We start from the raw sequence: 27,815 nt of genomic DNA on the forward strand, positions 1-27,815 counted from the left end.
TAAAAATATTAAATAGCAACTAATAAGGCAGAATCACTCACTGAGTGAACAGTTGCAGTTTACTATTTGATTTGGAACGGTATCAGTTAGCTGGTCCCCAGTTCATCTGCACTGTACTATGTCGATTTTAAACCAGTCAAGTTTATTATTCAATAATTGAAGTCTGGTGCTTTTCAGAAGCACCAACCCTATTACTTTTACCCGTCTCATTTTAGGCTCATCAAAATGTTGAGACTGGATTAATTTCCCAAGATCCCTTTTCCATTAACCATTGTTGATGGACATTAATTATTTATTTGTTGAGTCCCATCATAGCTGTTCTGTGTTTTTGCCTGGGATTGATGTGAAGCAGACAAGCCTGTGATGACAGGCCTATTTACCCCTTTTTAATGCATGTAGTGTGCGGAGAGCATCAACTTATTTACTACCTCCTAAAATCTTTCAGGAGTTACAGAAAAGCATTGTGTTGCAGTGAGCTGAGGACATACATACAAGCAGCTACTGTATTTCACTAAGGGCTTTTAATTTTTAATATTATTCTAAATGTGACTGTTGGCTTTTATTATTGTATCATACTCCCTTCTGAGTAGCAGTTTGCATTCAGAATCTCTTGGGTTTTGTACTTCTTCAGAAAACGGATAGGAGGAATCTTTGGGAACATCACCTGACCTGGCCTGAACTGAACTATTTTATTTTCTGTTCTGTTCCTGCAGTCATCAGACGAGCATTTGAACATCTTCCAGTAGTGCATTAAGCAAAATGATTATACATCTTTCAACTATTGTTTTCACAGCCTCCCCCCTGGGGAGGAGTGTTTGAAGTGCAGCATATTATTTTGATAGGATTTTAAGGCAGTTTTATTGTTGTGAAATGTGTATCCTTTTATGATGTATTTTATTTCACATAGGAGATGCTAAAGAATTGCACCATGAACTTTTAGTGAAAGGGGATGAGATTTGAAGTAGTCTGCAGTTCCTAAGGGAATTCATTCCACCATTTTGATGAGACCCTTATTTCTCTTTCCATCGAGCCAGAGGATCATAGTTGCTTGTCATTGTCTTCTTCTGGACCTTTAGTATGTCTTGGAGATGTCCTGGGTCCAGATAACAAAGATGAGCATCAGGGGACAGAAGTAATTTCAGAATTCTTTGGGAAGCTGGACTAGATTGTGGAGGAGAGGTTTGATGTGCAGTCATGTTCTCAGGTGGCTGAGTTTCTTGTATCATGATATCTCCATGTCTATATCTGTCCCATAGTTGTATTCATCTAGCCAGCCCAACCTGAAAGGCATTATTCAGAAACAGCAGTATATGGGAGCTTAGCATCGGCATTCATTGTCAGCTGTACTACTGCACGTTGGAAAGAAAGATTCCTTCTCTAAGGCACTGGGGATTTCAGGTTGAAGTGTTACAATGGCATAAGTCAGGAAGAAGGGTTATTTGACTCAGGAGTCTTAGCTCAGAGTCCAGAACATGTCAGCAAGACTGAGTTCTGGGTGTACAGATGGGCCAATGGTTAATGGCTAAGACCCCAAAAGAGCTCTGTTATAAATAGAGAGATGCATGATATTTCTCACAGAGCATGACCATGCTCCTTTGCAATGACCAGTTTTGATTGCATGTTGTAGTTACTGGGAAGGGTTTGCCATCTGATGGTGCCAGAGACACCTCAGCTATAGTCCCAGCAAGGGAAGCTCTGAGGACTATAGTGAAACTCAACTGTAATCCCTGATTTATATTACTGCAGAATACAGTATGGTATGGGGGTGTTTGGGCTTGCTCCACCCGGAGTAAGACAATACCCACAGTGCATCCAAGCTAATATGCTCTAACAGTAGGGCTTATCAGTTCAAGAAGAAATGTCCCTTGCCTAGCTTTGTGGCATCTCGACCAGGCTGATGAATTTACCTACCAAGTGCTGTCCTGCAGCATGAGGTAGCATTGCCAGCTTGGTAGGGCATCAGCTTGGAGAGCTCTCTGTGTTGTGGCAAAACTGATTAAAACCTACATGGGAAGCACCCACATTTGTATTTCAGTTGAAAGCATCCTCAAAGGCATCCACTTCTGTCCTTTCTCTCCCAGGTGTCTGGTATGCCTCTGGCTTTCATTGCTCAAGGCAAATTTTGCCTTATTGGCAAACTGCCTTGTTTTAATAACCTTCCGTTTTGAATTTGCGGTATATAAGCATGGCTTTGGTTTGCTTTGGATGACCAAGGCTGTCTTCTGCAGCATAAAAACCACTAGTAGAAGGCAGAGAATTGAACTAATTCATCAGTAACAGCATCTCAAATGCATTTATTTACTTCTGAAGTGCTCTGGGAAATGCTTTCCTTGACAACCGCAAACTGTGATACGTGTAGATTGATAGCTGGGTGGTTTTGCTGAATATAGAAACCAACAGCTCTGTATATAGACTAATTGGAGGTGCAGAGACCTTGCTGACACCTCTGTGACACCAGATCATTCAGGCAGGATAAGGTCATACTAGGAAACTTGCTAGAATCTCAAAGCAGAATCTAACAAACCTTGGAAGGTCAAAACTATCAGTGTTTTGCCTGGATTCTCTTTTTTTCCTGCTGGAGCCTACTTCCTCCAAAAGAGGTTAAAAGCAGAAAGGTACTTTTAAGTTCCTCTTTGTAAATGAAATCATAATTGATGGAAAAATAAAGCAATTGATGTAATGTAAACCTCCTGGAGTAACTGGAGAAGGTGCTACAGAGGCTTCCCAGCAGTTATACATTGAGAAACATTCTTAATCTCCTAGATAATGTAGAAAAGGAATGACATTTATTAGCTACAAGTCCTCACAAGCTGAGGATGCAGTTTATAAAACTGTATTTGGCTCCCCCTCCTTTTCCTCCTTTATTGTAATCCTTCACCATGGATCATTTTACATCTAAATTCACCTTCATCTGTTATCATACTTCAGTGATTTATCGACATCACAAACTTCTGATTAATAAGGCTAGAAGAACATCCATCAGAAGAACTGAGAATGTGTGATCATTTCCTCTCAGGCTCTCATTAGCTGTGGCTTTCCTCTTGGGAGTTTTATCTTTGTCTTTCTATTTCCAGACTAAAGCATATGATGTTTAAAAATAATTTCCTACAATTAATCTTTTGTTTCTCTGGGCTTTTAAAAACTTTGGTCAAGACAGAATATGACCTCAATATTGTCAGCTGAAATAAGTAGGAAACAACCCAAACTGTCCATGTACACTCTTAATGAATGAGCAGGCAAGTCAGAATTAATAGATGGCTTGATTCAGCTTCCTTCATTCAAGATGAAGAATACAAAGCCCTACAGATAATCCTATGATCATACAAAATGTTTGTGAGATAGGTAGGAATTACACTCACAGTGTCTTTTCTAAAATAATTTTCTTTTTCTTTACATTGCTTGGATTTTAAATGACATGGGTTGTGGTGAAATGCACCTCTGGTACTTTCAGATTGCTATGCCAAGTAAAATGGGAAAGGTTTTGTTTTAGAGTTTCCATACTAAGTTCTCCTTTTAATGAGACACTCCAGGTTAAAAATACCTTTCAAAAGTGACTTCCCACGTCTTTTCTACGTTAGCGACAGACTGGAGAAGAAATTGTGGAGTACGTCTGAAAGTGATAAGTTGAGGTTAGAGGTCTAGCCAAAGTCAAGTGCTAGGGAGTTTCAGCTCTGTAGAGAGCTGATGCTTTGAATTATAATCAAGTGATTAATGTTTCTAACATAAGTGGGTTTGGGAGTTACAAGGACTTGCAGCAACAGCTTGGATAAGTATGGTGAAACTGTGAAACCTGCTTTTAGAGAAATTTTATTTATAGCACATTCATTAGGTTGGACAGAATGGACAACATGTGCTTGTGTGGTTAATGATAAATCCATCTGAGGACTAAACTAGTCTGCTGAGTTATGAGAAAGCCATTTGTAGGTCAGATTTTTTCTGGAGAGGGACAGACTTGAGAGAAACAATTCTTATTTGTTTGGGGAGGAGGGGCAGGGAGAGGGGAGAAGCTGAAACTAGCTTTTCTCCTGCTGTAAAATACGTAGGATGTAAATGTTACAGATCTTCATTCATTTTTAAAGGTCATTTGACTGTGAAGTCTGTGTAGCTGGCTTCATAAATACCAAAAATAACACAGGAAGGAGCATGCCTGGAAAGGTACAGGAGTATTTTTTATAAAATAGCAGGTAATCTAACGTTAACGTGTGAAAACTGTGATGATCTCTGTGAAACTGCAAAAGCCAGAAAAGGCTTAATCTCTGTGGCATTACAGTTTTGCTTGTGGGATTTAGACATTCTAGCATGAAATGAAAGGTATTGAACAAAAAAATTGTGTGCAAGACTGTTCCTTCTGTTTGAAATCACCAGACCTTAATGCTGCTTCTGTAAGTGGTTTAAGACAGTCTTTCAAATAGAAGTAGTTTCCCCTGAATGATAAAACAAGGTGAGAGAGTAGCTAATAAAAACAATGTTTTGGCACATTGTTAGTGCTGTGGTTTTAGTTACACATCTACCAATAGGATAAAAAAAATCGGTTCCCCTCTTCTGTCCTTATCTAGGATAGTGCAGGTCATTCATCCACAGGTCCCACTGGTTTCCACTGTGGACCATGATGGCATTGGATTTCAAACTGAGCTCTGGACAGTTCTCATTTAAAAAAAAAAAAAGGCAAGACAAACAAGTAAAACAAAGCCCTTATTCATCTCCTTTATATAGCACACAAATGCAAAAGTGTGTTTTTTCTCCCTAGAACCTCATTAGTTGCTTGTCTGGATAGGACAGCTAAACCTTGTAGAACTGAACACCTCACAGGTAAATGACTATCAGAAAGGGATTGCATGTTGCAAATCCTCACAAATAAACAGGCAAAACCTGTCCTTTTGAGATACGCCTTTTGCCTGCTGCTAGTCTTATTTTTAGGTAAAAATAGAAATGTGATGTTCGTTGTCAAGAAAGCTAATTGCAAAGTGACTGCTCTCAAACATGTTGCCCATACCTTTTCCAGGTGTTCCTGCAGGTGCTATTTGTGAGTGAGCTTAGTTTATCAGAAATTTGAAAGCTGACTGATTATACCGAGTAAGTATTTTTAGAGAGAGAAAATGGCACCTAGCAAAGAGTTATTTCATAGAATCATAGAACCACTTAGGTTGGAAAAGACTGTTAAGATCAAGTTCAACCGTTAACCTAGCACTGCCAAGTCCACCACTAAACCATGTCCCTAAGCACCACATCTACACATCTTTTCAATACCTCCAGGGATGGGGACTCAACCACTTCCCTGGGCAGCCTGTTCCAGTGCCTGACTACCCTTTCAGTGAAGAAGTTTTTCCTAATATCCAACCTAAACTTCCCCTGGCACAGCTTGAGGCCATTTCTTCTTGTCCTATCGCTTGTTACTTGGGAGAAGAGACCAACCCTCACCTTGCCATAATTATATACATAAATATACAACAAAACCAAGTACAGAAAGCTACCCCAGATTAATTCACATTGAAAACTCATTTATTACTCTCAGGATAATGAACTAGTGAAAGACATGGTGGCTTCTCCCTTCTCTTGACACCTTGCAATCCAGAGTGGATGCCCTGCTGAGAACATACATTTTAGTGCCGCACAACTTATCGGGCTCCAGTGGTAACTGCATGAAACCTAATGGCCTAATCAGAGTCTACCTCATTCAGAGGCTACACAAGAACAATTGTTTCTGGCAGCAAAAGGCATGATGGCACTCTTATCATATTTATTTAATATGAAATAATCTGTGTTCTGTTACACCAGGCAAACACATATCTTGCTTTTGGCCCCCATATTAGACGCTGAAAAATTAGGTGCAGATTGAAAGAATTAGCTAGGCTCCCTCCATAATCCCTGGAGCAGGAGGGGCAGCTCTGGAGGTGATTTATCTCACCTGTCTTAAACTATGTTTGGATAAGACAAATTATCCTCCAAAAGTGCCAGTCTCTCTTTATTAACTACAGAGAGACAGCCCAGGTACTTAGTTCAGATCTACCTTTGAGATGGCTAAGCTGAGTGGAGATACATCCTACCCTATGGATTTAAGGAGATGCACTTGTGCTTTCAACTGCAAGGGCACAACTCTAGGGCTAGATGTGCTCCTTGCCTTGGACAGCTTACGGACAAAAATCAGTGTCCAAAGCGCAAGAAATAAGGATGTTAAAGTTGTGTAGAATAGTCTGAGACTCACAGGGGCAAGCTTGCATTAATCCAAGGCTTTGGGATGAAGAAAAAATCTTGTGGCACTTTTGGATATCTTGTCATTCTGAGGCTAGCTATATTTTAGTTAATTGGTTAAGTTAATTAAATAGTGCCAGACCCCTGCCACTGGAAAACTTTTATCCACAGTGTTAAATTTTACTGCCATCCGTGTTTATCCCAGTCCAGCAGCAGCTCTCTGGCATGGCTTGAACATTACTATTGGCTAGAGCTTGTTCCCAACAAGCAGTCTGGATAGGGCCATTCTCTTTTGGAGGTTAAGGGCGTTTAGCCTCCAACATGTGTGTGGCTGGACTGTGCCGTCTGGCCCCAGGGCCAAAGACCAGCCCTGACCCTGTTTACTTTATTACATGGTGCACCAACAGTCTCTTACAGTCTCTTCATCTTCTGTTTTTATTATTTTACCTTGTCAGGGTCAGAACCATGGGGAAAAAGGTATAATATGCTGGGCTTGATACAGGGCTATCCTTACTTTGAAATAGTATGATGCTATCTAATTCCCTTCCGCTGTTCTCTCTAATCTATAAAGACCTTGCAAATCTGATTTTGGCCCGGATCCCCTAATCTGCATCATGGGCCGCCCCGTTCACTGACTTCAATGGGCCACACTGGAGTATGTCAGGGTTTGGAGCTGATAGCAGTTTTTTGAGCTGGTTGAGCAAACAGATCTGCAAGACCTCTTCTTGATAGTACACCAGCTCTGATCTGAAAGGAGACACAGCCTTAGACATCTGTTTTAAGGACATAACTATTCTGAGCTTATTTGAACTCAATACAAGGCTCTGTTTATATTTCTTTGATTAATTGAAAATAACCTCTTGTTAAGGGAGTGACAACCGATGCCTTAAGATTGTGCTCAAGTCATTCACAAGAGCGAAAAAAGTACACCAAAGGTTAGGCAGGTCAAAGCCCTTGTTTGGATCAAAGCATATGTTGAACACTGTATGAATGCCAAATCTTAAAGTGTTTTGTATTTCAGGTTGAAGTTTGGAGTAAAATGATACTATAACAATAAATCCCTAATTCAGCTTGTTAACACTACCACATTCACAAAGGCACAGCAAAGAGAGAGATGCTTCTGATGGAGCAACTGGATACCAGTCTAAGTGTGTTAAAAATTTACAGCATAGGTGAGATCATTACTGTATTACCACATCCAGCTCTGGTAGGCACATTTCAAAAAGGACTTTAATGGAATGGAAATGGATCTTGAAAGAGTGACAGGCACGATTTGTGGTCTGTCCATAAAATCTGCCTTACTGTGAGAGACTAAAAAAGCTCAGCTAATTTTATTTATTCAGGACAAGGTTACGAGATAACTTGTCTGTGGTTTTGTAAGGTCGAGTCTACGTGGCGAGGGAACAGTAGGCTCCAGTTTCCACTTGGAGCTGCGTGGCCTGGGTGCTTTCAACCAAAATATTGGAGGAACCCCAGCTATATCTGGGCTTGAAATATTCCTGCTGTGCTGAGGGTAAACTGAGGTTGGGCTGTACCTTGGTGGGCTGCAGCCCTTCTCTGTCCATGCCTGATCTGTAGCTTCTTGGAGTGGACTGATTAGTGATGGTCAGGGTTGAGGGGGGAGAGTGAGGCCAGAAAAATACAGATTAAAAAGGCAGCCTTTCTTCTTGACAGGGTGATAGCCACTGAAATAACATATCTGGGGTAGATTGTCCTTCACTGAAAGTCTCTGATTCAGGGTGGGATGTCTCCTTGAAAGATGTGCCATAATTTGTAGCGGTTCTGGTGTTGGTTTGGGACACCACTCTGTGGCTTCAGCTATGCAGGTGATCAGACCAGGTGACTGAAATGATCAAATGAGTGATCTCACCTGTCCTTAAGATATCCCTATTAAATAGGAATATTAAAAAAAATCTTATTTTAATAGAAACATTATATTCCTATTAAACGGATTGGGGAGTGGAGAGGTCTCAGTGAGGCCATCTTTACCCTGAGAAAGCTCAATGTTAAGGGAAAGAAATCTCCCACCACTTTCAAATATGTGGCTAGAATGACTATGTTTATAATTTCTTCCCAGGAAAGAGTTGAATCTGAGCTTAGACCTGGGTTTCAAGTGTCCCTAGAGCTTACTGTGCCTGGTGGGACATCTTTGAGCAGGGTGAGGGGTGATTCACCTACTTCCAAGTGAAAAGTTTCCATCTGACCTGCTCCTCAGTCTATAGTGACCTGTTGCTTGGACATCTCATCCACCCCACAGTGGTGCTGTGGTTCCCAAATCGGGAAGACAAGAGGACCCCTTGGAAAGTGCCATGGGCTCCTACCAAAGGGTTTATGGCACCGCTTACTGCAAAGGCAGGTGGGATTCGCAGAGAGCCTGAAGTCAAGCTAGGTCTGGGCTGCCTGCAAGGACACGTGCATACCAGGTGTTATCTCTAAAGGATGCTTCAAAACCTGCCACCCAGTTCAATAGCTGTTGTGCCCTCATACCCAGTGTGTAGAGAAGCATTCAGAGGATTTACCTTGCTGGAAGATATCTATCTAGCTTTGTTCAATTAAGGCAGTATCTTGCATCCATCAAGGCAAAGGTTTGACCACACGCCTAGTGTGATTTTCTCCTTCTGTGGGTCGTGCCATTGTCATGCCTCGCCAGTGTTTGGGCTGTTGCCTGCCTTGTCCCTGAGACGTGCGGAGCTGTGTGTTCCTCAAAAGGCTGGGCACAGGATCCCAGCAGCCCTGGCCCGTCTCCTCCGCCCTCCCCATGCACCGGGAGCTGCGGGCAGTGCTGCGTTTCGGAGCAGAATTAGCCAGGCTCCTGCAGGCAGCGGCTGACCCACGGGGTGCAAGGGGGACGTTGCTTCGTGCCTGCTGCCCTCAGGCACAAGCTAGAGCATTCACGGAGTATAGAAAAGCCAGAAAGCTGCTGAATATGGCATTTTGCTCTCAGTGTCTAACATCATCACACCACTCCTGCTCAAATAAATAAACTCTGACGGGAATCCCCCCCTTACCCCCCCCATTCATTCCTTGCTTTAATAAAACTTGTCACAGTGCTGGTTTTTTTTTCCAGTCAGCAGATTTTTAGGCTGGTTAATGAGGGGGAAAAATTTCTCTTCACCACCCCCCCCCCCCCCCAAATTGCCTCCCCTCTCTTTCATGTCAGGGGCCAAGTTTGGATTGGAGCCTGGTGAAGTTTCTGTGTCATTTCCTGTTGCTGCCCTCCTCGACACTCGCTCCCGCGCCCCGCTCCGCTCTCCTCTCCTCCCGCAGACGCGCAAGGCGTCCGCCCTCCCGACTGACGGCTTTTGGGGAGGATGCGAGAGGGCAGGGGCATACCTCACGCTCTCGCCTGTCACGCCGCATTCCTGCTCTCCTCGTCCTCACGGGCTCAGCTCCCAGACCACTGCCGGCAACGCCGAAGAACCGAACGGTAAAACAACTTTCTTCTCTCCAAGCAGCTCAGCTGTACTTCCCAGGCTGCTGCGAACCTAAGGCGGCGAGAGCAAAAACGTTCTTCTCTCTTGCAAACTTCACTGCCAACGGCCGTGGTCCCGTCCATGCAGGTGGTCGGGAGCGGGGATGCCGGTGCGGCGTGTTTGGGTGGCGGGTGGGCAAGGGGCTGCGGTGTGGTCCTGTGGCGTGTGGGAGGGACAGCGAAGGGAGCTCGGCCGGGGAGTGCCGGTTGTGTGGGAGCCCGCCGTGGGTCTCACTCCATAGGAGAGGTCAGCAGCATCTGCGAGGGCTGGCATTGATGCTGTTTTGCAGATGCTGGTGGCTTGATACGACTGATGGAAAAAAGAGCTGTTTAAAGGAGGGAGAAACAAGCGTGGGGCTGTACAGAAGCCGGGAAGGCAGTGAACAGAGGTGAGGGAAAGAGCAGGGGGTGCTCAGTGTTTGTACTTATGTGTTTGTCTTTCAGCTTCGGTCTAGTGTTTACAGTTTTTTCCTAAGACTTGCTTGCTGTAGTGTTCAAGGGGTTTGTGGGTGTGCACGGTCCCGGTGATTGCTTTTCTGACCAGAAAGAACCGATACTTGTGGGAATGTGTATTACAGTCGCTTGGAGGAGCGGGCACAAGTAAGCTGGCATCTGTAAAAACCTGCCTGTAATGCCTTTCCTCTGACATTTCCTTATTTGCTTGCTAAACACACATATATTTATTTATTTGGTAGGAAAATGACACAAATATTTGTACTTTAAAGTGGAGCGACTGTGACTTCATGTACTATTTCTGTCATTCCTGACTCGTTCAGTCTTGACTGTTTCTTGGACAAACAAGGCATAACAAAATGATGGAGAAATCCTGAAGCATGTGCTGGAGCCGGTTCCTGGAGCTTTCAGAGTTAAAAGGCTTTCTTGAACTCACTGACACAGGGCAGTAAATTTCAACGTGTCAGTAAGTAAGGGGAAAAAAGCGCTTGCAGAGCATTATACACCAGCAGATAGAGTCAGTGCTGCACAACCCCAGGGTCTTCACAGGCAGGATTAGTTCCCAACACCTCCAGCTACTCAGCAGCATTTAGAAAGGTCAATTATATGTACAGTATTTACCAGCTAATTATAACTGGGGGGGGGAAAGCCTTGGAGTTGGCCCTGGGAAAAATGATCCTAAGGCTTTGTGTACAGTGTATTTACCTCCATGTCATTGCTCGATTCATGTTGCTTCCTTGACTCCCCCTCGTTTTATGTTAGTTTTACAGTCGAGTCCTCTCTGCACCCCTTCCCATAGGGAATGCAGTGGAAGAAGGTACAAGATGGAACGTAGAAAGGGGGCTTTGGGCACACCCTGAGCACATCAGTCCTTCACCCTGGCCTCCAGCTGAGGCACATCGCCTCCCATGGCCGGGGAAAGTTCAAGCTCCCTGTCCAGCCCTGGCATCCCTTGTCTTGCTGCCATAAGCAATGGGGGACCCAGGAGACGTTGCTGACAGCTTTGCCTGGAGTCGGTTTCTAGGTAAAAGCTCAAAGTTTGTTTCACAGTTCTTATACAAAAGCCATATTTTTTTTTAAATTGAATTGAGTCAGAAATACTTTTTTGGGTCTTCCCATCTCCCAGACTCTTTCTGAGTACTGTGCTACTCCTTACTGATATTTCAAAAAGTATTCTTCACTTTCAGCATTCCCCACAGCTGGCTTATACCTGTACTAGTGAGCTGGTCTTGATGGTCTGTGCTGCCACACTGGTGATTGATACACGAGGGTTGGTCTGAGACAACTTCTGGGTGTTGCTGGGAGTTAGGATGGGCCAGGACACTCCAGAAAGGCAGTTTGGATGCGGCCAGCTTGTTTCAGAGTGTAAGATTGTTTAATAATATGTAGGCGTCAGGCCGTGCCAGTTGGCTTCAGGGCTGAAGAATGGGCTCTGGCACAGTTTAGTTTACTAGCAGAGATGTAGCCAAGAGGCTAATGAGCTCATGTAAGAGGGAGGAGAGAAGCTGTAGCAGGAGTCACTCCCAGCACCTCTAAGGAGCTGAAGAAACAGTATTTACCTGGAACTGTGCTCTGTCTTTCTTAATATGAAAGGAAACAGAGTGTCAGACTGACATTTTTGCAAGAGTCCAACAGACAACTCATCTCTGAGGTGAATTGAATCATTGCCATAGTCGCCTGTGCAAGGTTGATGGGGCGCTAACTGTGCTTCAGGTGCTGATTTTGGGTGCTTGAAGGGTGGATAGGACCTGAAGTCCTTCAGAAATCCATCTTTATATATAGGTGTTGAGAGATGACCCTCTGTCTCAAATGCAGTTTTGGGTAGTCTGTTTCTAAACTATCCTAAAACTTCACCTATGGGTGCTATAATGGGAGATGAACATAATTTCATCCTGAATTATTTCGTATCTAAATGGGAATTTATTTCATTTTAAGCTGACATCATTCCACTGATCTCAGTGAAGTTATTCCTGATTTACAGCAGGTGAGGGCAGATAAGAATCAGTCCCGTCATCTCTGCTTTTTTCTGTGACTTGCAAAGGAGAAAGCAAGAAGAGAGAAACTCACTCAGGGTGAGATCATGATGGGAAGTGAAGGGTCTTGAGTACCACTAAGACCTTCCTGGCTTTTTTGGCTTTCCTGCTTCCCCTAAATCGCAGCTTTTTGTTCTGTTAATGGAACCTCGTTCCATGTAAAAGCAAACGCTATGTCCCTGCTTTTACGTAGAACTGCTGTAAAAGCAAAAAGACCAGTGTCCCTGTCCCGTCTCTCTCCTTGTGCGAGCATGTTCTCCACACCACACTTTCAGTGCTCATGTACGCTTGACAGATGAGTCAAGGGATGGAGATTCCAGTTCTGCTGCTTACCTTGGGAAAACGCTCTGGAGCCCAACAGACTTTGCTGTCTGGAAATATTTCCTGTTGCACAACATAAATTATCTGTTTCAGTTTAATCCTGTTGTTTTAAATTACATCACCAAAGTACTACCTTGAGTAAAGCCTCTCTTCGCAGCCACTTCACTGCAGTGGAGGAACCAGTATTGTAAGAGGCCTCAGGTTGTGAAGACTGTCTGCAAGAAGGTGGAGTGAGCACGTGCTTCCCTTCCCCCTTTCTCCATCTTGCACAAGGGCAGGGCGAACAAGCCTTGCTTTGAAACAGCTTAGAGGTGCAAGTCCGTGCTACTTCTAGTCCCCGAGCCAGACCCTTTGCTTCTCTGCAGGCCCATGTGGTGACTGAGATCTCCAGGAGAGATCTCTGTTCACTGGCGGCTTCCTATGGCTCTGGTGGTCCTTTTCTTGGATCTGCTTTTCCCTGCTTCAGTGCTTGAGCTTGGTGTGGTGCTCCCTGTCCTGCCCGAGGTTGCTCCAAGGATGCTCTGATGCTGCCCGGCAGCATGTTGCCAGCCATCTGCTTCAGTTTCTGCCGGGGTTCACCCAGAAAATAGCAGCAGCATTTGGGGTAGCCTTGGCCGGCTAACATTTGTGTGTGCGTCCCAGCTCGGTCCTGGCTGTCTCCCCAGGCTGAATCAGACACACTGCGTTCATCCGCTTTGCTCTTGTGTAGCTCCAGCCCCAGTTCTTGTGGTATTTAAGTGCTGATGCACAAATTAAGGTTACATTTACATGCTCTAGTGAGTCTTCAGCTTGCCTGCACAGATCTCTTGTTTTCCTTCTTCTAATGCAGTGCCACTACCTGAGGACAGTCCTTGCCTCCTTGCTCCAGGGAACTGTTGATCCCTGCTCTGTTTATGGGACATTGCCATAGCAATGAGGAGGTGTAGCGGAGATGGTCAGGATTGACCAGATGATATCCCTGCTGCTGGCCAAACACAGCCAAAAAGGTGCATGCTTTCTTCCCTCTCCAAACAGTATCCTGTTTGCTTTGGCTATTTTTAAACATATTTGCTGCTGGAGACTGAAGCTCGCTATCAGTCTGAGCCTTGCTACCGTGCGACTCACAGCTGTTTAAAATGGATTAATGCTGAGGATGGAAGGACAGATTTGCCCTTCTGTCTTCTGCTTGGGGCTGCCTGATGTGCTGGTGGTTGTGGCAGAGTCACTTGCTTCCCAGTAAATCAGCTAAGGGCAACGAACAGCTCGAAACCAGAGGCTTTTCCTCCTTACTCCTGACTTCTTCTGGAGTTGAACTGGTGAGAAGGAGATGAGAGGCCTCTGTATCCCATCAGCAATCCCCTCAGTCATCCTCTCCCTCCCTGGAAGTGTTATTTTTGGTTAATTCATACAAGTCTGGGCCTCCTTGGTCTATCCTGTGGGAGGAAGCTTGAGGCTGGAATTTTGTAATAAAAGCCAGATTTTTCTCTGGAGGCAGAGTGGAGGAGGCCACTCCTGTTGCTTCTCCAGTTCTTGTTAGTTCTTGATCAGCTTAATCTGGTAACTGTGAAAGGTTTTCTTTCCCCACTGAGAATAAAATTGGCTTCTGAGGAAGGTCAGCGTTGGGGTGTTCACCCTGAGATACCTGATTTCTCCGCAGCCACTGGTGGGAATCCTGGCTCAAGGTGCTTGTCCCTCATCCTCCTGATGCAAGTTCCCAGCAGTTTACTGGGGGTGAGTCTCTCTGAACGCACCCCAGGCCATTTGCAGCATTGCAGAACTGCAGTGTTGTTAAAAACAAGGAGTTGTCCTCCACTGTCTTTGGCCAGAGTTTGTTCTTACCCTGAGGAGCACAGAGCAGTCTGTCCCCTTCCACACCAGCAGCGGCTGGTTTTCACTGGAGCAAGCACATTTTTGTACCTGCAGTTTGGAGAGTGTTCTCAGAGGCTTTCTGTGGTTATGAAAAAAAAATGGATCTGTCCCTCTGATTTCCTCTATGACCATGGTATTTCAATGTTCTCCTCCTCCACTGACTATTGGCAATAGAAAGACCACCACTCCCTGCTCTCCCCTCTTTGACCATCTTACTTTGAAGTGGGGGTTGTTTCTACAGGGGCTGGTGCAGTGGAAAGCTATGAACACCTGAAGTTACCGTAATTAAAATATGCAGGTGCTACCTTAACTTAAATACACACAGAGAGCTTGCTAATTAAATCTGAGTTTGCTTCTTGGTCACCAGTCACTATACTAAGGACAGAGATAACAACAGGTGAAGCCCATATCTCATCCTCAGTGGTACCTGATGCATTACCTGTGAGATACTCTGCTGGAGTTTCCCAGCTGGACTTAATTTCACTGGCTTAATAATATATGTCCTGTGCTCCTTTTGTTTTACTAGTCACTGTGATTCCCCTCTGACATAGCCTAAAATTATGCAAATTTGCTTGGATTCCTTTTTTTTTCCTTCTTTATTAATGCATACATGGGCTGTATAGTCTTCAGAGATTTATTTTTCTTTAATGAAATCAGCCTCCTTTTCCTGGCTAGTGTAGTGCGTGAATGTCACATTTAAATTCATGCTTTCAAGTTCAGTCCTTTCCCTCAGACATATTGCTTTACACTACATTTGGCTGTGTTAAACTGCAGTGCTGATTTACTACATCAGTGACCATGAAAGACTCAAATTCCTCTGACTCCTGTTTTATTGCTTCTCTCTATTTACTATCCACAATGCTCTGGTTTTTGGAATAGCTGGCAGATTGCAAACTTAAATTTCTTATTTCTTTTCCTCCGCTTGATACAATGGTTACAATCAGATTAATATATTTAGCAGCTTTGGATCTGATTACAGAGCAAGTACAAAAAGCTCTCCTGAGAGCAATGATGCCATGAATGTCACAGCAGTGTGTGGTGCCAGGTACCAGCCCTGCACAGGAAAGAAGGGGTAGAGATCTGCCCAAAGTGCAGGGAAGGTCCCTTATCTCTCTTCCACAAGCAGGAGCTGGAAGCAGGGAGTGATCAACTCCTTGCTTCCTTTTTTCTTTTCTTGAAGAAATCTGTAAGTGTTTTCTGTTCTCTGCTGCGATTCAGAAGCAAGAAGGATGCTCTTCAGCCAGCTAAGGAGGCTTGAACAGCACCGAGTGTGCAAGGAGGGTTCCTGTCTCGTCTTGAGTTTTCTGTCCCAAAGATTGTCACCTCTCTTCTCTGTCCAAAACCTGCAACCGTTGGCCTATATGAAAGCTCTACGTATGAGATTTGGTCAGCCAGAGTCTAAATAGCTTTCAGTATTGAGTCTTACTGTTTAAAAAGCAAACAAATGGAAAACTGGGAATTCCTTCTGTTTTGTTTGTGTTCTTGAAGAAGCCCTGGCTAGGCAAACCTGCCAGGTATGCTGACTCTTCCTGACCAACTGCTTTAAAACAGAGGTTGCATGCAGTGACAGCAACAGTGGCAGCAGAAACCCTCCCCAGAGAGGAAGGAGTACACCACCCGCACCGTGACAATAGTCAAGTCAACCTCCGTCTTCTGCTTGCGCCTTACTGCATGGGTCTGCATCACCTCTCCTTCAAGTGGATGCTGTGTCAGGCAGTGAACATCTCATGCACCTCTAGTGAGAGCTTTCCAGCTGATATTTAGGAAAGGCTTCTCTGACATGTCAACCGGCTTCTGAGGGGACAAAGCCAGGATGTAGGTACCTATTCAGATATGTCTCTGGGCTTGGTGTTTCCAGCTGGCTGGCTCTCAGCACTTTCTCACTCAGCATGTGGCAACACTTTATTGCCCTGCATAGACACCCTGGACCATACGTGTACGCTTACAGGTTCTTAGTCACTCCTCAGAAATTCAGTGCTCTCGTTTTGACTGTGTTGGATGCCTGAACACTTAAGACAGGTGCTCTGGGTCATGCTGCTGGGCGGGATGTCTACAGGTTCGTTATTGTGACACCAAGGTAAGGCTTTTATTAAATGTGGCCTGAAGTCAGCTTTCCATAGCTCAGCTTTTGCAGGTGCAAGGGGCAGGCTATAATCCAGAGAAATATTGTTGGCCTTAGTCAGTATTTGCAAAGCAGTATGCAAGGCAATGCCTATTGCTGTTACAAAGAGAAATTATGCATGTTAGGAAAGGGATCGCAGGGCTATCACGCCATGCAATTTGACTTTATTTTCCAACAACACTAAATTCTTGCTGATTCTATCCAGACCTTGTCTGTTTTGTAATTTTCTGGAGTTGTCCCTGTGAGGCAGGAGCTTGCTTGCAAAAAAAAAAAAAAAAAAGTATCAATTCAGGGCCTTAGTTTGCTCTCTGCACAGCTTTAACTGTGCATGTCGCTGCCAAGCATCACACAGCAGAGCAGAGAGCAAGGCAGAGAAGTGCCTGTGAATCACAGGCAATGGAACAACATCAGACGAGCCAAGCAGACCCATGTGATTTTAGGCAGGGCTCAACAATTTCATTCCTCTAGCTTCAACCCAGGGGGCAAATTTGTTCATTTCCCTGGCATTGCAACAACGTTAAAGACTCTGCACCCATTTGCCCTGAACCGGCAGGGTTCCTGCTCTGAAGCACTTGCAGTTGCTATTGTGTGTGCTAATAGCAGTTAAAGGAAAGGTGGAGGTTCAGTCAGACAAATTCTCATGTACACTAGGCTGCTTTTACCCCCTTCTGAGTATATAAAATATCCTCAAAGCAAATGTAAATGATGTAGTCATATGTGATTTCCAGAATCAGACAAATAGGTTCCAGAATCAGATTCTAGAATCAGCCAAATAGGTTCCCTACTCTGAAGTGAGTATGTTTTGCAAAAATTTGTGGGGAGATGGATACCAAGCTGTGAGTTGTCTCCTGTTCCCCAAGACAGGTGCTTAGAATGAAGTGCTCATGTCTGATGGCCACAATGGATGATGGAGTGAAATTTTAGGAAGGTTGAGACACCTGTGTCTGCGGGCACTGAGTGCTCCAGTGGTTCATCTTTCCCATACACTTGGTGCATGCTGATTCCTGATCCTTGTCTGGGAATTATCTGGGAGGGTAGCAGTTGGCTTCGACTAAAAACATGTGATAGCTGTGTAATAGCATAGACAGTCAAGTTCCAGCACCCATGCTTGTGTCCTGAACGGTGTAATTCACTACTACAGAAATAGCATAAGAGCTTCCTTGACCTTTGCTTCTTTCCTCTCATGGCAGAGGTCACATAGTTTGAATCATCTCAGAGATAAAGTAGAAGCACACAGAAAATAGCAAAAGACAACCCAAACTGGGGAGGAAGAAATAAAGGTATTTTCTGGGAAATACAGGAATGCCGGCAACGATATGAAGAAGAGAGAAGCAACCTCGAGAGGTGGACATAAAACTTTCTAACTTGCCTTTCCATGTCTCCTGACCAGCCTAGAGTTATTTCACAACAGCGCAGTTTGAAGCAGGCACCCTAAATTATACCCCTATTGCAGCGGTTCTTTGGGGCCTGATGTGCTTCTGCAGCCCTCAGGACCACTATGGGTCTGAGGGGGAGACTAAATGCAGCTGGAGGAGCTAAGAAGCCTGTGTCCTCCACCAGTCCACCATTCCTGATGATGGGAAGGTCATCTTGTCCAATTGCAAAATGGGATTGCTACCTCAAAGCCACCTGTCAGACGTGTCATTCCTTCTTGCTTGCAATATGCTGGAGAAATGAAAAGCTCTAAGTGACTGCTATGTGTTATTAATGAGGGAAGGTTGGAAAAAATCCCCATGACGTTCTGTTGTATATGTTGCTTGAGAAAAGATGTGCTATCCATGGTGAGACCTCACAGCATGCAAATTCTCAAAGCATATATGCAAAAGTTTGAAACCGGAGGTTTTGTTGACCCTGGAAGAAAAAGCAGATTCCAAACTGGGGCTCAGAAAAAACCTCCCATTTCATCAGAATTTGCTCTTGCTTTATTGATGAATGGATGCAGCTCGCTTGTGTTGTGGTTTTTGTCCTGTTTATCTTCTGAATTTGCATACATTTTATTTCTGGGCAATTACAGTTTCAAGAGCTGGCCGCAAGGTAGGCAGCTGAAGAGCACATCATCTCTTCCATCCTCTCTTTCACTGAATTTCCTGGCTTGGGGTCTTGCTTTTGAGCAGAAATTTTGTGATGGGGCCTGTAGGGACTAGATTACTACAGCGAATATGTGAACCTCCATCAGGGTTTGAACTTTGGTCTACAGAAAACAACCTGATATTTCAATCTGCAAAATCACTTTGGGCCATAAGGACCTACAGATTAAAAACTCATAGTACAGGAAAACTTAACATAAAATCTCTATGGCTTTTAAGGGAATTAGTTCTACCTTGTTGTTTCCATTGAACCATGCGACTTAGAGAAGTATGAAGTAAACTTGCTCAGAACTCCTCAGGAGGAGACATGGACTGCTTGAGGGTATCTGTGGGGTTGTTTCCCCCTTGGCCATGGCTGGGTAGTTGATTCAGCTGTTGTGCTGCCGTGGTGCAATATATATTGACAGGTCTTTCTTATAATGTTTAAAGGACAAAGAGAAGAAGTCAGTGCTAAGGCGGGCTGCAGTTTTTGTGGGAGAACATCTGTGATTCCTCATTCTTTCTTCTAAGTATTTAATCTGTTATATCACTATGCAGAGTCTGGTACTGTAGGACCAAATTGTTCCGTTTGACTTCAGTTCAACTTTTTTGGCCCTTTCAGTCTGAACGTAGGCTCATTACAGCTGCTGTTTACCAGGAGGCATTGCAGAAAAATTCTAGCATGCATTTATTTAAATAACATCTGATATATCCTGGAGGATAGGCAGCATGGAGTAGCTATAGTGCTATTTCCAAAGAGTATAAATGGCATCCCTGGCAAGAAAATAGAGAGGAAGGAAAGATCTGTTACATGTGCCTGTGTATTGCCCCTAAAATAGGATCAAAGTTACAAAAAGAAACTGTGGTTTTGTTTCTCCACAGTTGGTAGAGTTCACAAACTTTCCAGGATCTACATTTCAAGGCTTTCATCAACCAGATTTTGTACATTTACATTTGTTCAAAATAGTTTCCAGGCAGTGGGTGATTAGTGGTTAGAAATGGCTTGCAGTTTGGTGATAATTTGATTAAGTGAAATCCTTAGGAAAATGAGCATTCCAGATCTTTCATGTTTCCCTGCTTCACCTGTGGACCACGACTCCTTCCCCACCCGTCTCACAGGAGGTTTCTCCTTTATCTCATGCATTTCAGAAAGGAACAGATGAACACTAGTCAGGAAAGACAAGAGGATGCCTCCAGCCAGAATGAGCAGCAGGGAAAGACATTAACTCCAAAAAAATATCACTTTTACATTTTTCCAGGAGAACTTAAAATGCAGTAATTATATCCCTCTCCCTAAGAACTCCATGTACTCTGGTTCTTTTGAATTAATTCCGCATTAAGGACTGTGCTGTGCTACTAGCAGGGGGCTGAGTAGGCGCACTGAGGAGTTATAGCGTCTCCAGAGGCAGAGGAAGCACAAGATTCATGGTATCTTGAGAAGACTCTCACCTCCTTGACATGCCAAGAAGGGCACCCCCCAGTAGCATCCTCTGGAGCAGCACTCCTTCATCTGTAAGTCTGAGGCAGTCTGCAAACAAACGAAGATGACCCATACCTGTACATTTCCATGCTGGCCAGTGAGCCAGCAAAGAAAATGGGGAAAATAAAGAGGTAGATACTCAAAGTTTAGCCAATTTTTAAAATATGTATGAATGGAAATAAACTTCTAATGTTGTGCAATGTGGGCCATGGATTTTTTTTTTTTTTTTTATATATTAGTGGTCCATGTATCCTTCTTTGGGACACCCTGAGCCATAGCAGATTCTCTCAGGGAGTGCATCCAACGCCATTTACAGGACTGATGTATGAAGAACACGTGAGATCCCTCAGTAAGATTTTCAGTTTAAACCTATTTAAAACTTTATATGGAAAAAGAAAGGTCTGGAAGTCCACACTCAGCAATACAGTATGCATGAGACTCAGTTAATTCACCTTGAAAGAGGCCTTTAAGAGAACTTGCAAATGCATGCTGCGTTAGGGATAGGACATGGGTGAGTGCACAAGAGCAGCACCAGATAAACAGAAAACATTGCCTCAACCTATCTAGAAGGTCATGGGATCCACGTAGCTGGCAATATTGCTAAGCAGATCGGTTTGCGCTGTGGCCGTTTTTTCTCACAGATGGGATAAAAATAAGATAGATTAAGTATATCCAAGAAAAAATAGTTTTGCAAAGGCTTGAGCAAGCTGCCAATGTCAGCAAAGGGAGCCAGTAACGTAAGCAAACTTCAGAGAAGGAAAGCTGCAGAGAGTCCTGCCAGAGAGAGCAAAGGGGACCGGCTCTGCACGCTGGCTGGATGTGGGGTGAGGGGTTGGCAGTGCCATTAGGTTGATTTGTGTCTTCTGTGTTTACCAAGGCAGATCCCAATGGAGAGGGAATTTTTTCTTTTAGCTAATAAATATTCCTGCCTCTAATTTAAAACGTTTTTCCCCTCTTCTGTGGCCCTTTGAGTTAACCTCTGCCATGCCAAGTCATTCAGGCTGATAGGTAGGTGCTGAGGTCCCTCCGGAAATTCGGAGCTCCCTGTCACTGCTGTTAATGTCTCTTCTGCTTCTCCAGGGTTAGATCTACATTTGGATTTGCTCTTGCACCTAGCTTTCCAGCAGATCCTTAGAAATGGGCAATTTAGGCAAGGTGAGGAACTGCTCCCTTAAACTGGATCTTGTCTCAACAGAATGAGCAGCAACCCCTCGGCTGTCTGTGCTGTAGGATGCTCCCTGGCAAGCATGAAACTGCCGTTGGGATGTATGATGCGGCAAAAAGCAGATGGTGTATCAGGGCTTTGGGGGCTCATGAGCAACAGTTACTGCTTCTCCATGGCTCTGTAGTAACTGGCTGTGAGCTTGGTTTCAGGCAAAGGCAGATCATCTGCCTTCATTTAGTTGGCTGTGAAAACCAGCTGTTGATTTCTGCTCTTCTTTTCCTTTTTTTTGGAGAGGCACTACATCTGGGTCAAGGCTATGGTGTACTGGGGCTCCCATACGTTAAGTCTTCAGGGGTGCTGATGCATAGAAAAACCCTTTACCCAGCAATAAAAGGGGGAGACCAAGTTTGAAATGGTGCTCCTCTGATTTGGCAGTACTTATTCTGCTTTGGGGAGGTGTAAATGGTAAGGGGCATGGCCAGAGGGACCAAAGGCCAGAGGATATAATTGTCCATGAAGTAACAGTTATTTGTTGGTCTCTGGAGTAGTAACTTCAGACAGGTTTTTAAATGCACTTAATTCAGACAGAAGTAATCTTGGTGAAAGGGGGGTTGAGATTGTGTAGGGAACATTCTTGGGATAAACATCTGCCTCTTTTTGGTTAACAACCATATTTGTTACATTAAAACAAATACCACTATCTGACCCAGAGAGCTTGTGGAAGGGGGCCAGAAAACAAACTGTGTTGCTACTGATGAGATAATGGATCAGAATAAAAAAAGATTGCAGCACTAAAAAAAAAAAAACCTCAGTCAAAAAGCTGTTTCTCATTTCTTTTTACATCGCCCTGAAAATTAAGACAAGTGTAGTTTTTCAGCTCAGCCTCACTTTGTAGAGTTGGTGGGTTTTACACTTGGGGAAAGGGAATTATAACTTTCCTTTCCCACGTTGCTTGAGGACCGCACAAGAAATGTTTCTGAGTGGCAAAAGTTCACTTCCCTCCATGCATTAGGGCCAGGGGTTTGATGCGCTTTATATGAGAAAGAGTAACCCGATACAAAAATTGCATCAAGGCTCTTGGACAGCCAAGAAGGAGTTGGATCTAGGCGTTCACTTTGGCCCTTTTCTCTATAGCTAGTGTCTGTCTGTCTGGATCTGTGGAAGTGATGCCATTAATGCCAACGCATCAATCGCTCTGTCTGTCTGGCCAGCCACATCAGTCTCCCATCTGGGTATGATGCAATTTCCTTTGCTTCTTTATTGGGAGATTAAAGGAGCTGCCTCTTCTCCCTTTTCCTTGTAGATAATTTATTGTTTCTGGATTTAATAACTTTTCGTATTTAAAGGTTTCCTGCAGATGGATCAGGAACAAATATGAACATTGCAGTGAGAGCATTTTTAAGGCAAGTATCTACAGTATAGGCTACCTGTTTCCTGATCCTCCTATTGTGTATAGATTAAGACTCATGTATATACCCTAGCTGTCACTTCAAAGGCAGCTTTGGCCAATAGGTATTGCTCCTTATATAGTAAATTTAAGGGGAAAAGTATCTTAAATGTCCTTCTGGTAGCTGTTGGTAAGTTCAATGGTGACATTAATAACTGCTTCAGAAAGTTCAGAATTCTCCTCCTGTTGGTGTTTGGCCCATTGGGTAACATATGTGCTTTCGAAACAGTGGGCCATCACTCCTTATCACCGAGTTTTGCATCTGGAGGCCCCTCCTACCCAGAAGCTTCCTTTGCCTCGCTTGTTATGTAGGGATTTACTTTAATAAGACATCGAGCTGGAGATTTGGCTGGAGTCGATAGCTCCGGCCCACCTGCTGTAGGGGCCAGATGTAATTCCATAAGGTCTCACAGGGCTATACTATCTTAGCGCATGCCATCCCGTCCCCTGGGACTTGACACCGCAGCTGTGAGTTTAGAGCTGACTGTGCACAGGTTGGCTCTGCTGAAGCCATTTTGTCACTGCAGCCCTGTGCCCCACGAATAAGCTCTGCTTGTGGGACCAAAAGGGACTTCTTGTTCTTCAGCTCAAATGGTGAAGTTGTTGCCCTTTTGGGCTCTCTAGGGCCCAGTTTCAGTCCTGACATTTTGAGGGACTTGCCACATGATGTGGCTGTTCTTTCAGGACACAGCCAGCTAAAGCTACTTCTTTATTTTTGTTAAGCACAGGAGTAGCATGAAGAAATACAATGTCTGTCAGCTTTGCAGAAAGTTGTGGAGACTATTTCGTAGCACCTTTGGGTTGCTTCCATATTTCCAGTTGTCCCATTTTCTCAGATGTAGAAGACTCCCCTGAGTCTGAAACTTTGACCTTAGTGTTTCCAAGGGCTGTTTCTTTCTGCAACAGTTCTGATGGATTTTTTTGTTTTTCTAAGCAAAAGTCTGCATGCGAATGCTCTTTGCAATTGTACCTCCTCTGTGGTGTTAGCCCTGTTGGTGATACACGTCCAGGTCCCTGGGCTGCCATAGACTGGCAATGTGGGTGAGCATCTCAGGTGGGATTTTGTGAAATGAGACTCAGAGCAGTGCCTTGCTTCACCACAGGATTGTGAAGAGAAGTGTTTTGGAGATTATGAGTTGTTTGGGCACTGCAGTAGATGGCAGCTGCATTAAGTACATCCTCACCACTCACATTAAATGGGCTCTCATGCTAGTTTCAGCAGAGATTCCAAAGAGAAAATTCTTGCATGTCTGTGAGAAGTCTCTCTTGCCCAGAGCCAAGACACGGAGGAGAAGCAGCTGACACAGCCACTGTTGCTCTGCTTATCTTGCGTGTTACTGTTGAGGGCTGAGCTTTGGCCAAGAGTGTCTTCTGTCTCCACGCAGACAGTCTGCCATGCCTTTGTCTGGGCAGGCACTCTGGCTCGGAGGAGGCAGGTAACAGCTCTGTGACGTGGCTGAGGCTGACACCTGCCCGAGGAGGTCTTCTCCTCCCGTATGACGCCGGGAAGCAGGTGTTGGGATTGGCTGAGCTGTGATGCTGGAGGAAAGGAGACTTTCTTCTCAGCTCCTGGGAAGAAGCATGCAGGTCTAGTCATGTTACAGGTGGCTTCAGACTAAGTCTTGTCCTGACTGGCTCACTGCAGAAGGTCTAGGAAGATGGTCTTCTCAGGGTTAGGTGGTTACCAACATGCATGGGCAGTGGATTAGGGCTTGAACCCATGCTTGTGTCCTCAGCCTAAAGAGCTGCATAGTCTTGTGGCACTCCTGTTTTGCAGCTGAACTGAAGTGGTCTGTCAGAATGTATGAGAGGCATGTTGGCAGGTTTAAAGGTCTGTAAAGCAATCTGGTTGCTTTGCTTAATTAAGGCAGTGTTGGAGAGGGATCTTGTCATCCGCAGTAGAGGGACAGTCTTTCTGTACCCATCTGCAGGTATTTCCAGTGCTCTGTGGGTCAGGACATTCCCACTCCACGTTCTTTCTGCTATAACTGAATAATTAGTAATTCTCCCCATGAGAAACCCCAAATCTGTCTGTTTTACCGGCCAACTGGCAACCCTCAAATAAAGGGTTGCTTTACTTACCTGGATTTACAACTCGATCAGCCAAACTCTAATAATAAATTTCCCAATAAAGACATAGCTAGTCTCTGCTAAAAAGTTTTTTTGCTCATGTAGTTAACTCTATTGCTTGGAAGGAGAAACTAAGCAGCAAATAGTGTAACGTAGCCATGTCAGGTGTGTGATTTTTTCACACATATCATTGCCAAAGTGTTACTGGCAAAATGTTTGTGTACAAAATGAACCCATGTTGTTTACCTTCTCCATCTGCTGGAGAAGGTCCAGTCCTACTTACACACCGTTTACCAAAAGCTTAATGGAGAGAGCTGCAGAGATGGTGGCATGGTGATAGATGCAGTAGAGAACAGAAAGAGTTAAATGCCAAGTTTTGCTGCAGAGCTTTTCATTGTCACAACCAGGGAAAGTGGAAACACAGACTGAATAAATGAGTCTGCTGCTGGTGGACTGTGAGCAGGTTTTGAACCCCCAATCTCCCCAGCACACCAGCGCTTAGCCCTCGGTCTCCTGAGTTACACAACATTACACAGCCCTTTTAAATGGGACAATTATTTTTCTATGCAAAAGTGACTCAGACAGATTTTCCTGTCTATTGACCATGAAATATAATTTTCTTCAAGAAAGCTCATTTTTATTTGCAATTCGAATGAAATCAATATTCCAAAATGGCATTTCAATAAAATCAAGGTTGTAAAGTAAACAGGGTAATGAGAAGACAAGCGCCGTAAACAGATTTGCAAATGTCAGACAGCTGATACATATTTTCAAATATATAACTTGATTTCACAGCGGTAAATATGGGAGACTGATAGCAGATGAACAAGAACTACGGAAGGAGAGGAATGATGTGAAACTGCCTGTGTTTTTCTCCTTAGCAGCAACCGGCAGGCGTGTATGGGACTCCCCTGGGCTGAAGAGGGAGGACAAGTATTATTTTTATGTATGCTCTTGGCTGAAAAAAGACAATTTTACACTATACTGAGAGCCTCTAGTGTTGCAGCAAGTCAACTCCTGGATTTTTTGCCTCAACAGTGGGACGCACAGGGGTTAAAGGAGGAAGAGGGCATCAGGGAAGGGCTGCAGGGTGTCATTGCATGAGTCAGTATTGCACTGATGCCCAAGCCGATGGTGCTGGAATCGCCATCTCTCCTATGTCTGTGCAAATCCCCCGGCTTTACCTAACCTTTCACATGCTACACAAATAACTCCCTCTTGCTTTTCCCAGGAACGCGCGGTGTGTTTCTGCTCTGCTAAGCAGTGGCCACGTTCCAAGCAGCAGCGGCTGCATTTTTACGCTCTTGTATTGGAACAGGACTCGCATAGTTTGAATCATCACTTGCAATCACCCACAGCAGAAATGCTTCTGATTAGAAACTTGTGAGATCATCCCCATAGCTTGCAAAAAAAGGTTTGGCATCTTTCTGGGGAGAAAAGCAACTGGAAGACTGAAGAAATTATATGTCCCAACCTGTGAAAGTTGAGACAAAGGAGGCAAGTGTAGAAGTGCCACATTACCCCAAAATGGCTTTGAGGTGATGGATGAATAGCAAACAATGCTATATATATTTTTGTATTTTCTTAATCTCAGTGTCCCTCCCTAAAATGTCACCCTGATTTCCCAAGGGATTGTAAGAATAAAAGCTGGTTGGTTTGCACGCCAGAGAGGGGTAAATGGACCTAACTCACCTACGAATCAAGCTTTCTAAATTAATTGCTATTGTTTATATTAGAAAGAAAGTTTGGGAACACTTTAACATGAAATGAAAGAAGCTTACAAAAGTAATTGAAGTAATAATCTGAGGGGAAAATTGAGACATGATTTCAAATTGGTAAAAAAGCCCACAGGACATGAAGGCTGAGAATTAATACAACCAGCACCTCCTATCTTTGCAGAGCTGGTGAGCAGGGATGTGACATTTGGCAGATGAAGAGACCCTTGCTTTGGGCCTGGAGTTCTCCATCCTGGTTCATTTTTCAGGCTTGTCACCACCTGCACATGCATTTTTGAGAGTGGGAAGTTTCCTGTCCGTCGGTGAGCAGTTCGGGGGGTCGGTGCATCTCCGTGACATCCGTGGCATCCAGCAATGGGCTGAGCTTTGCTAAGCTGCTGTTTGTCACCTTGCTGATTTTAGCCAGGCACTCTGGATTTCCGAACAACAGTGATTTTTTTAATTCAGGAAGTTGCTGTCGACATCACCCTAAAAGTGGGCTTGGGCGTTTTCTTTGATGGGAGAAGCAGATGTGGTGCTGCCACACTTTGCTGCCAGGAGTCTATAAGGTAAGACTCAGACCTCCCAAACTTTCCTGTTGTTTCGTTTTAATCCAGGAAATTAGGCTGGCATCTTTCTTATTCCTGCTGGTTAGAGAGACTTAGAGCTTTCATTAGATGATAGATTTTGATCTTAGCTAATAAAAAGCAAAGAAAAATCATGCATGCAGTCTGGCAGGGGGATTGAATATTTGTGCAATATGAAAGGTCCTCTCAGGTGTGGCTGGTGCTGTATGGTTTGTGTAGTGTTCAGCAAGGCCCTGTCAGTGCTGGGGTTTCTGTTGCTCATAGCATTCCTTTACTATTACTTTTCTTTTTTGTCTTGCTTTGTAGAATTTGATCTCTGCTTTAAATTACGTCTCTGGTAATGTGTGCGCTCTGATTATTGCAATGTGCCTCGCTGAATAGGGATCATTCCCTTCCTCAATCTCAATTCGCTTCACCTTGGCTTATAACTTTACTTTCTGGGGAAAGGAAAAGTTTGTTTTCCTTTGGGATTGCTGGAGATGATGGTCTTTGATTTCTATGTCCGTGGACTGAAATTGTTTTCAGTTCCAGCCTGTCATATTGAAATGATTTACTGCTTTCATTGTTTGAATCTCCCCATTATTTCTTGCCAATTCTGTGTGCGAGAACGTTCGTTCCTGCATTTACCAGGGTTTTCTGCATCTGACTGGACTGGCAGGTTCACATCTGTCTTTCATAAGGAGGATTTTGCAGACAAGAACTCCCTGGAAAGGGATTAAGCCTTTTTGTTGTTGTCGTTGGTCCTGAGTTTGTCGCTGCTGAGAAGATGAGAAGTGCTGTGCACGAGACACACCGTGACGAGGGGATGGATGGAATTGTCTCTTTGCCCGTCATCACCTATATTACA

At 44.2% G+C, this 27,815-nt stretch overlaps 1 protein-coding gene across 5 annotated transcripts in view; it reads left to right on the forward strand.

Annotated features, from left to right (window-relative positions):
• EVA1A (eva-1 homolog A, regulator of programmed cell death) overlaps nt 1-27,815 on the forward strand; it is a 210,360-nt gene that overhangs the window by 134,230 nt on the left and 48,315 nt on the right. The window contains exons 1-2 of one of the 5 annotated variants that reach the window (XM_087777157.1): nt 9,493-9,616; nt 9,952-10,050. The exons of 1 other annotated variant lie outside the window; for it this stretch is intronic. The gene's annotated coding sequence lies outside the window, so the exon portion shown is untranslated. Of the gene's footprint in view, nt 1-9,349; nt 9,617-9,704; nt 9,750-9,951; nt 10,051-26,849; nt 26,951-27,815 lie in introns of those variants that run through there. 3 more of the 5 variants (XM_087777156.1, XM_087777159.1, XM_087777158.1) reach the window with 3 other exon arrangements.

This window comes from Nipponia nippon, unplaced genomic scaffold, assembly GCF_047370975.1.
Source record: "Nipponia nippon isolate SJK-2023a ecotype South Korea unplaced genomic scaffold, ASM4737097v1 scaffold_4, whole genome shotgun sequence".
Taxonomy (NCBI): domain Eukaryota; kingdom Metazoa; phylum Chordata; class Aves; order Pelecaniformes; family Threskiornithidae; genus Nipponia; species Nipponia nippon.